This window comes from Pinus tabuliformis, chromosome 9, assembly GCF_031772625.1.
Source record: "Pinus tabuliformis cultivar Carrire ecotype Pingquan chromosome 9, CPIR1, whole genome shotgun sequence".
Lineage (NCBI taxonomy): Eukaryota > Viridiplantae > Streptophyta > Pinopsida > Pinales > Pinaceae > Pinus > Pinus tabuliformis.
Genome location: NC_142307.1, coordinates 362,996,438 through 363,007,667, shown reverse-complemented (window position 1 = coordinate 363,007,667; position 11,230 = coordinate 362,996,438).

Below are 11,230 nucleotides of genomic sequence, written 5' to 3'. Positions count from 1 at the left end.
GGCTAGTGAGTTTAATCCACTAACAATCACATTGACCAGCCTCTAGCGCTTGTTGTTAGTTAGGCAGTCACCCCAATGCCTGTAAGTGAAGATTATGGCTTGAACCCAATCTTGGCCAGTGTGTTCTGCTCTTGTCTTTTTGACCCCGTGAGCCTTTTTTACTATTTTCTCGCTGATTAGGAAACTACTTTTCATTTGATTTTTGCTTGCTTGTTGGCTTGTCATCTTGCTATTTGATTGATTGAGTCATTGAGTTGTCAGTGACAGTAGGGAATCTAGTTAGTCGCCCATTCAACAGCTTGTGGACTCATCAAGTCAGAGTGTGGGTATGTTTGCTCCCTGCATTTGTTTTTGGTCCTTTTACAACTTTGACCTCTTTTGCACAAGTTTGAAAAAGGTTTCGTTTACTAGCTTGAACATCTTTTTTCCGGCATAGATTACATTGTCGGTCTTGTGTTTGGTAAAGTTGGTGTTTCATTGATCTGAATGAGCTGCTCTTTTCATGTTTTCATTTGCTTGAAGAGATCATAGTCTCAAAACCCTTTTCATTGAAAGATTGTATGCGAAAAGTTTGTTTCGTTGTTTCATGAGAAAGTATGAAATTCTAGCTTGTTGCATCATTATGATTTGCATCTCTTAAAAACTAGAATTGCATCAGCATTTGAAAAAGGAAGAGAAATTTTTTCATTCTGAAAGGACTGATAGATAAGTAACAATGTAAACTTTGAAACGGGAACTGATACTGTTACCCGTTTCGTAGAGGTGGCAAAAAAATGACCCGATTTTCAAAAGTGGTGATGCAGAATACACATGTTTTTTTTAGAACATGGTTTTTGGAACTTTACTTTGAAACGGGAACTGATACTGTTACCCGTTTCGTAGAGGTGGCAAAAAAATGACCCGATTTTCAAAAGTGGTGATGCAGAATACACATGTTTTTTTTAGAACATGGTTTTTGGAACTTTAATTTTTTTAAATTCTTGTTATGTACATTGCGTTTTAGAATGGTAGTGATTTTCATGCCGATTTAAAAAAATGGTTATTCTGCATCAGACCCTTTTTTTAAAAAGCCTGTTTTCTTGACTTTAACTTTTCTAATGTATGAAATGTAAACAATTATTTTGTAAATTTAATAATTTTGGAAGTGGTCTTCCTCTTCATAGTTTTTTGTTTTTTGTTTTTTTTTTTTTTTTTTTTTGTAGTGAGGTTTTTATTGATTTGTATATTTAAAGAAGAAGGTCGATATTTTTCATTTTCGATATTTTACATATTTATACATCGTTAATTAAATTTTCAATCCAAATGAAATAATTCTCTCTAAAAAACAAATAAAAAATTATATATAAAAAAAGGCAAAAATAAAAAATAAAAAATGTTAAAAAAAATATCTTATAAACCATAAAACAATTTGGAAAAAAAAAACAAAATTAATATAGATATATATAAGTCAGTAAAAATTGAGGGAAAAAAAAACATGAGCAAAAACTAGGGAAAAAAATTAAAAACAAAATAATTAAAAAAAAAAATAATAATAATAATGAAAAAAATTTAAAAAATAGTAAAATTAATATTTAAAAAAAAAATGTTAAAAAAATTATCTCACAAACCATAAAAGGATTTGGAAAACAAAAAAAAACACAAAATTAATATATCTATATATATATATATATATATATATATATATATATATATATATACTAAGTAAGTAAAAATAGAGAAATAAGAAAAAAAACATTAGAAAAAACTGGGAAAAATAAATAAATAAATAAATTAAAAACAAACTAGTTAAAAAAAAAAATAGAAATTAATGAAAAAAATTTAAAAACTAATAAAATTAATATTAAAAAATAACAAAAAAAATTCAAATTATAAAAAAAAAAACCAAAAAAAAGTGTATTTTTTATTAAAAAAAAAAAAAATGTAATTAATTTTTATTAAACATAGATATTTTGTTTAAAAAAAAATCAAAATTTAATTAAAAAAAAAAAAAAACGTTTTTTATTATTAAAAACAATTTAACTTTTATTTCTATTTTTTATTTAAAAATAAAACTATTCAACAGATCTTTTATATTTAAAAAAAAAAAATAAACCTATATTTTATATTTTAAAAAAAAAATTACATTAAATTTTTTTTTTAAACAATGTTTTAAAAAAAAAGAAAAAATTGAATTTTTTTTTTTTTTTAAACCATTATTTTTGGTTATAATTAAGAATAGTTTTTTTTTTTAAACCATTTTAATTTTTTTTTTTTTTATTTAAAATTTTAAAAATTATTAAAAAAAAAATAAAAACTTTAAAAATGAAATGGGTTTTTTTTTTTTTTTAATTAAAAATTTTAAATTTTAAAAATTAAATAAAATTTTAAAAATTAAAAAATTTACAAAATTAATATGGGTTTCTTTTTTTTTTAATTAAAAATTTTAAAATTAAAAATTTTAAAAATTTAATTGTTTTTTTTATTAATTAAAAAAAAAAAAAAATTGGCGCCCGGAGGGCGGAGCGTGAATCCATGCTCTGCCCCCGGGCGGCCCGCAGCGGCGCGGCCCGGGGCGCGCCGCCGCGGGCCGCCCGGCGGCGCCAATTTTTTTTTTTTTCTTTCTTTTTTAAAATTAATAAAAAAACAATTAAATTTTTAAAATTTTTAATTAAAAAAAAAAAAAAAACCATATTAATTTTTTAAATTTTATTTAATTTTTAAAATTAAAAATTTTTAAAATTTTTAATTTTATAAAAAAAAAAACCCATTTCATTTTTAAAGTTTTTAATTTTTTTTTTAATAATTTTTAAAATTTTAAATTAAAAAAAAAAATTAAAATGGTTTAAAAAAAAAACTATTCTTAATTATAACAAAAAATAATGGTTTAAAAAAAAAAAAAAAATTGAATTTTTTTTTTTTTTTAAACATTGTTTAAAAAAAAAAATTTAATGTAATTTTTTTTTTAAAATATAAAATATAGATTTATTTATTTTTTTAAATATAAAAGATCTGTTGAATAGTTTTATTTTTAAATAAAAAATATAAATAAAAGTTAAATTTGTTTTTAATAATAAAAAATGTTTTTTTTGTTTTTTTAAATTAAATTTTGATTTTTTTTTTTAACAAAATATCTATGTTTATTAAAAATTAATTACATTTTTTTATTTTAATGAAAAATACACTTTTTTTTGGTTTTTTTTTTTTATAATTTGAAATTTTTTTTGTTCTTTTTAAATATTAATTTTATTAGTTTTTAAATTTCTTTCATTAATTTCTATTTTTTTTTTTCTTCCGGGTTTTTTCTAATGTTTTTTTTTATTTCTCTATTTTTACTTACTTAATATATATATTTTAATTTTGTGTTTTTTTTTGTTTTCCAAATCCTTTTATGGTTTGTGAGATAATTTTTTTAACATTTTTTGTTTTTTTATTTTTTGTCTTTTATATATATTTTTATATTTGTTTTTTAAGTAATTAACATTTTAATCTTAATTTTAGTAGCTTATAATTTTTTTTTTTAATTTTCTATTTTTTTTTGAAATTTAGTTTGTTTTTAATTTTAATTTTTAATTTTTTTGTTTTTTTGTTTTTTTTTTGTTTTTATTTTTTTTTTTTAATTTCTATTTTCACCCACTAAATTTTTTGTTTCTTTTAAATGTTTTTTTTTTTTTTTTTCCATATATATTTTATTTTGCCAATTTTTTTTGGTTTACAAGATTACTCATTTTTTCCCCATTTTTTTAAAATATTTTTTTTACTATTTAATTGTTTATAATTTTTTTTTTTTTTTAGTTTTTTAGTTCTTATCATTAATTTCGTTCTTTTTACATTTTATGATTGATTTTTTTTTTTTCATTTTTTATTTTTGTTTTATATTTTTCTTTTAATAGATATTTTAATCTTTTTTTTTTTTTTTTTTTTTTTTTTCTGTTTTTTCATTGTTTTAATTTTTTTTTTTTTTTTTTTTTAATTTTATGTTTTCATTATTTTTTTAAATTTAATGTTTTTTCGGGGTCATGATAAATTTTTATTTTTTTTATTCATGCCATTATTTCGAGATGTTGAAATTTAGCTTTTGAAAAAAAAAGTCTTCTTCCAGAATCAACCCTTTTCATTTTGAGGGTGTTTTTTGGATAATTTTTGCGCAAAAAATTGGTTTTCACCGCCATTTTTAAAACAGCCGCAAAATTGACACCTAAAAAAAAAAAACATCGTTCCAGTATACACACTTTTCGTTTTGAGCACTGTTTTTGTGGTTTTTTTGGGGTTTTTGGGCCAGAGTTCCCGTTTTGAGTTTATAGTTCCCGTTTCAAAGTTTACATTGTTAAGTGCTTGTTAGGAAATTAGGAATTGGAATGCATTTTTCATTAGTTTATTTTTTGAAAAATTGATGTAGTGAAAGATCATTTCATTTTCAGTTTCTTGATTGTTTGTATTTGATTGAGTAGTTTCTACCCTCTCTAGTGTATGCATTTCATCGAATTGAAAGGGTATTGCCCCATTTAGTTGCATTTCTGGTTTTTTAAGAAGCATTGCTAAGACCTGAAAACTGAAACTTAACTCAAGATCAACTCTAAAATGAAGTCAACTAACCTAAGGCTCATTTGACATTAACGATCATATCTACAATGTCTAGGCTAGAGACGTGTTCCAGTGTCTTTAAGCCTAGTAGTTGTCATTAGCTTCAGCGTTGGATAGTGCTATCCTTTTATCCTTTTATCCTTAGGAAGCCGAGTCGGCCGCCTTGCGAACATGATACAATGAACACAACATTCGGGGAGATTTCCTTCTCATACTTCTTGGTTCACCAGGAGGTATTCTACAGTTCACAGTTCCCTGGTAATCATGTTTACCTATATCATCTAGAGTAGTCATTTGATCTTTTTGACTCATTAAACTTAAAATATCATTTGAGCAATTGTCCTTTCGACCTCGTTTCCAATCGAAAGTGATAGAGTCATCTTCGCTTCTTTCTCGACTCTTTAAAAATGAAAGAAATTCAATCTTTTATGCATCTTAATAATTGATTGCCCACGATCCAAAACATCCACTTTGTCTTTCCTCCTGAGGGTTTCCCTTATTCAGAAGGTATTCCCTCCACCTTGCCACTGGGCTATGTGTCTTTAGGACACTTAGTTTCAGGCACACCTAGTGCCTCATCACTCTACCATAATTTTGTTTGGGCATTGGGTGTTAGGCCTATGTCAGGTCCATTTGTCATGAACACAACTTTCCAACCAGTTGTTACTTCAGTCTCAGTGTAACCCACCATCCCGAATAATCTTGTATCATCGATCCCAATTTCATGTCTGTCACAACCAGTGGTTTCAAAGATTGTCTCTGCCAGTTCTTCCGTCCCATTAGTTAGTGGCCAGATTGTGCCACCGCCTGGGGGCAGAACTTGAATGTCTCTATGGTGTCAGGTGCCACTAATGTGAGTAGCTCACAAGCTCACATGCTTTGTATAAACCAGCCCTCTTCTAGTATTACTTATAACCCTGCTGACCCTATTGGATCAAGCAATTTCCAGTACCAATAGGTTCAGAATCCTGGTAGTCCATTTGGATCGAGCAATGTTCAGTATTAGTAGCCCTATGGGGCTCAGGTCCAATACCAAAATCCTTACGTTCCATATGGTTCTCAAGGATTGGTTAATCAACACCCTCCAATCTGGGCAGTACATCGAGCCTGGCTACGGCTAGATTCAGTTCGGTAATTTCTCGGGCACTATTCAAGTACCCTTGCAATAGCAAGGACAACCTTTACAACAACCAGGGCAGCCTTTGTTACCGCAAGGGAAACCTTTGTTGCAGCAAGGGTTTTCCACGCAATAACAAGGGCACATTATCCCATAGCAAGGTCACCTGCAACAACTGCAAGGTCAATCCTTCCAATAGTTGCTACAGGCCACACAACAACATATGTAATATGCTTCACATACCTCTCAACCCATACCCTCACAGGGCCAACCTCTGCAAACCCAGGGAAAGATTTTGCAACCGCAAGGTCAGCCTTTGCAACAACAAAATGAACAAGGGCAACAGAAACCCTTGTATACATATCAACAAGGTCAACCCTTGCAGGGACAGGGTAAAGGTCAAGTCTTGTAGTAGCAGGCACAAAATCCTCTTGTCCAAGGTCAACAAGTTTAGAATCTTGCCACCCAAGGGAACAAGGTACAAAACCCCTACGTCCAAGGGAAATAAGTGTATCAACCTTATGCCCAAGGACTGTAGGTCTAGAACCCTCTTGATTAGGGACAGTAGGCTCAGCAACCCTATGTTTTAGGACAATAGGTCCCATATCCATACGTCCAAGGTCAATAGGCTCAACAGACTTTTAACCCATACATTGCCTATTAGCAATGTGTGCTTGGACAATTTCAAGGTATTCAAGGTTAGAATCCTCCCTTTGGTTAAGGTAATCCACAATGGGGCAGCCTCAGATGCCATATGGCAAAAATTCCCCACTATGTGGCCAAAATCCTTACCAACAGGGATGGGCTCCTCCCTATGGGTCTGCTTATCTACCTCCCATGCCTTTTAACACTCAATTACCTTTCTTGGCTACACTTGAGTTGCCAGATGTATCACGCCTTACGAATGATCTGATCCTTCATTCGTCGTACTGGCCTCCAGTGTCGTCCAAGATACCAAGTGATTACCCAATGTTCGATGGAAAAGCTAAAGAAGATCCTCAAGCCCATGTGATGACATATCACCTCTAGTGCTTATCGAACTCATACATGGATGATTCAATTTGTCTTTGTCTTTTCCAATGGACCCTCACAGGTGCTGCAGTGAAATGGTACATCAAGCTACCTCGAAGTACATTCCATGACTTCAATTCGTTAGCCATGGCTTTCCTCACGCACTTTCAGTTGTCAGTTGATTATGAAACTAGCACCTGTTTGCTTACATCGCTTAAGTAAGACACTGCGATGCACATCTCTGATCATATCCATGACTGGAGATGTAGACATCACATGATCAAGTTTGAAATAGCTGATCAGTTGCTCACTAAATGGTTCACCAAATAATTCGTAGCCCCAATTTCTTGTGATATAGCTATTGGTGGATGTGTCACTGAAGAGGAAGCCATTTCCCATGCCCATTAATTGGATCTGGTCTACTCTCAGTCTGGAACCTTATACGAGTTGTTACCCAATGCTCCGTGACTGTCATTCGATCCCGCAACATCGAAGTCACTAGCTCTTCCTCCTGTTGATGGATTTATTGGTTAAGTATCCCAGACCCCTACTAAAACTTCTTCTAAACAGAAGTCGGTCTCAAATGTTGTTCCTAATAGTTCATCTCAAAACCCGCCAGGCCCTGGTAAAACCTCAGAGGTCCATGTTGTCTAGCCTATTGTAGTGACAAATCCTTGAAAGGAAAAAATAAAGGCAAAGGCAAAGCTAAATTTGTTGCCCTTAAATAGGGTCCTCCCAAATAATCTGCTAGCGAATGTGCGCAACGGAAACCTAAGTGTCCCTGCCTCATTTGTGAGGAGGATCACTATACTAAGGATTGTCCATGATGATCCAAACTTAGTTGTTTGCTCAAAGGAACCCCTGCTGTCCTTAAAGAGCCATTTCTGTCTCAGCGAACTCAAATGGTAGACCAACCCTGATCTGCTTCCTTTGGATCTCAAGTGTTCATTATGATCATGCCCATTAATGTGGCTACCCAATCGAAATACTATCAAACTCTACCTCCTACAACTGGGAAAGAGAAAGAAGCAACACCTTCTTTTTCTATCTCGAGTTCTGGCCCTCTGCAAATTGAGCGCCCTAACTCTGATTCCGCTACATGGCCACCCTCTCGAGGTGTGTTGCAGAAATCCTCGTATAATCCCAGTGCCTGAGCCGCTCAGCACTACAATATTGTTGAGGATTTGGCTCAGGTGCCATCAGCCATGTCTACTCTCAAGGTACTCCAAAGTTGCCCATCGTAGTGGAAGGTTTTGCTGTCAGCTATCAAGGGCATCGATCCCACCAATTCTAAGTTGATCTATTTCGATCTGGAGAATGATGTTCCATAGCTCCCTCATTAGATTACCTTTCTTATTCAGGTAATCATTAAAGAGAAGACCATCCACCACATTGTCATCGATGAAGGTGCTTCTACTTGCATCATGTCAGCTGCATGTTGGAAGGCTATTGGTTCCCCTACACTGAACCAATCTCTGAACACTTTAGAAGCTTTTGATGGGCGTGATTCACGACCCTTCGGTGTCTTACCTAACCTTGCCATCACCCTGGAAGGTAAGATAGTGCAAGTTGAAGTAGAGATTGTTGACACCAATCTCAATTATAATCTTCTACTCGACCGAAGTTGGACTGATGCCATGCATCTCGTGGCCCCCTCTTTGTTTCACGTGATCTGTTTTCCCCATCAAGGGAAGATTGTCATTATCAGTCAGCTATCTTTCTTTGCCTCTTCCTTCTCGAATGGCAATGTTCCATACGTCAAGCACTCTAGTGCTCCCTATGACAGTGTGGGGGCAGGTCTCTTCAAAGGTTCTTCCTTAATGGGAATTTTTCCACCCCCACCTCCTCATGTTGCCTCTGTCAACATGGTCTTGGCCAAATATGATCCTTGGGTCATACCTGCACCAGATCTGATTGATGCTTGGGGCGAGGTCATGCCACTTAGCCCCGTCGAAGTCAATTACGTGGAAATTGTTTCGGCTTCAAACTTTGCATCCTCTGATTCTCATATGTTGAAGACATCTCTCGATATGTACTCTCAATCCCCTGGCTTGGTACTTTGGAATCATATGATTCCTTAGCCGAGACCTTCCTTTCTAATGAAGTTATCATGGAAATCATGTCCCTCAAGGAACCACCATGGATGGATACTCATTATCGCTCCTTGTTCCTGCCTCACCCAGCAGACATGCTATTGTTTTTGAAGATTTCTCTTCTTCATTGATTATTGATGTGTCAGTTTACCCTGACATGATCAAGATCTTCAATTGAGGGCACCTTTATCCCTTCATGGATTCAGGTTTTTTCACCCTCCCCGAGATTTCATTGATTGCCCATTATTGCAATGGGGTTGCCATCTGACTCGTAACCCTCCCTCGCCCATGGGGCATGGGGGAAAATCCTTATATGAGTTCTACTCCATTATTTCGCCTAGTCAATTGTTATTCATCATGACAATGGTCAAATCTAGTGTCCTTCTGTGTTGATTGATTACCCGAGTCCTAGCATGGACTCCCTCATGAAGTACTATGCTTAGGTCATCTTGCATGGATACTTATGTACATTAGTGTGCGATTCATTTTTGTATAGCATGGTTTTGTGTGATAGTTTTCAAACATCTTTCCTGTTTACTATGATTTTCTTGCTTTACAGATGTCTGCAACTCTTGACGTTGGTTTCGCCGATGGTGCTTGCCATAGTACCCGAAACCTATCATCCGTGACATGGGCTATCTATGACCCTAACGGTGAGTTGACTGACCCTCAAGGTATCTTCCCGGGTTGTACAACCAACAACATTGATGAATATAGTGCGGTCATTGAACTATTGTTAGAAGCCATTGCTCTGGGCATCAGAGAATTGGTTGTCAACTTGGATTCATAGCTTGTCATCCTTCAACTCAACGGGCAATATTCCATCAGGAACCCTCAAATATTATGAATGTATCTCTATATCCATTTGTTGGAAAGACATTTTGATTATATTGCATATCATCATATTCCTAGACACATGAATACATTGACAGATGCATTAGCTAATTACGTGTTGGATAGACATTTATGAAACATGTGAAAGATAAGACAAACCATTTGTACCATAATAGATAGGAAAATACCACACACACACACACATATATTAGAATGTTTGATACATTAGAACCCCAAAAATAATATGTGTGTCTATAATAACATCAGTGGCTTGCAGACCTCAGAAAATATGTAAGTGCTTGACGTAGGAACTACCCAGCATGGTGGTCATGGTAGCATGAGACAACTCGTGAAACTCAACTCAACAGTCAGTGGATTTGATCTGAGACTTCCACTGTGTGCCTCTAGTACCGTCGGGGCATGTCTCCTATCTGAGCATACTTTGGGATACCATGAGTCAACCACTCAAGGTTCCTCGCAATCTCCTCCTCGTTATCCCTCCCTTCCTGAAAAGGGGCAACAACATAAATAAGATGGGGGACACACCTAGCTATCGGGGACATCTAGGATGACCGCTTTGGTCCAACATCTTCCTAAACAAGAGAAATGTTATAAGCATGCATATACCAAAAACAATTAAAAAACATAAAAGTAAAAAAAATTTGATTATTTACCTTTGTCATCGAAGTCCTCTCCATATGATAAGGGCATATATGGATCTCCACGAAAATCGGTGCCGTTGTATGTCCAGTCCTCCATGATGATCTTCTGTCATCATAGCCATGAGAAGAATCTCGATCAGTATGACATATGCTAACTCCTAGTGATCTTGGGCATCAGACGACTCTAGCAGTCCATCCACTAATCACGTGGCATAGGAGGATCAACCTCAGTCAATTGATACTAGAATAGTGGCACTCGTTCTAGGAAGAAGGTCATAAGTATTGATCGGGACACAAATTGCTTCAGGTTCCCCGCCTTGGCCTTGGACAATTGGCACTTGATGTTCATCTTCATGGCCTCTGCCCAGTTGAAGATCATAGGAGATATGTAGTCAATAGCATAAATAACTTCAATTTGTTAGTCTCATGTTCTGCCTGGGACCCTACCACTCTATTGATAGTCAACAGAAGCACCCTTAATCTTAGATCTCACACAATGGAAATCTCTATCTTCCCAGTCTTGGATTTCAGGGCCTTAGGATAGTGTTTGGCAAGTAGGGATGATATGCTTGCCCCGATCGGACATGATCCATACAAGTTCATTGACTCACCTCAGTGAGACAGTCCAGTGATGAAGTAGATATCTGAAGTTGTCAACTCTAGCTCCTGGTCACCAATGATGAAAATCTAACGATTGATGTCCCAAAGGCTTATTGAGTATCGAAGCAACTCAGGTTGGGCCTGCATCCCTGGTGTAAGGAAAAATTTGAGGAGCCTGCAAGCCTTCAGATCCTCCAAGCAATTTGGATCATTCAATGTCTAGGTGTCAATATCTTCATGTTCTCTTTCCTTCCAATCCACCATTTTCGACAATTTCTCTCTTGCAAAAGCCATTTATTTGAGTCAATCATCGATTTTGGCACATAAAATTCAACTTTTAATCGTCAGTTCTT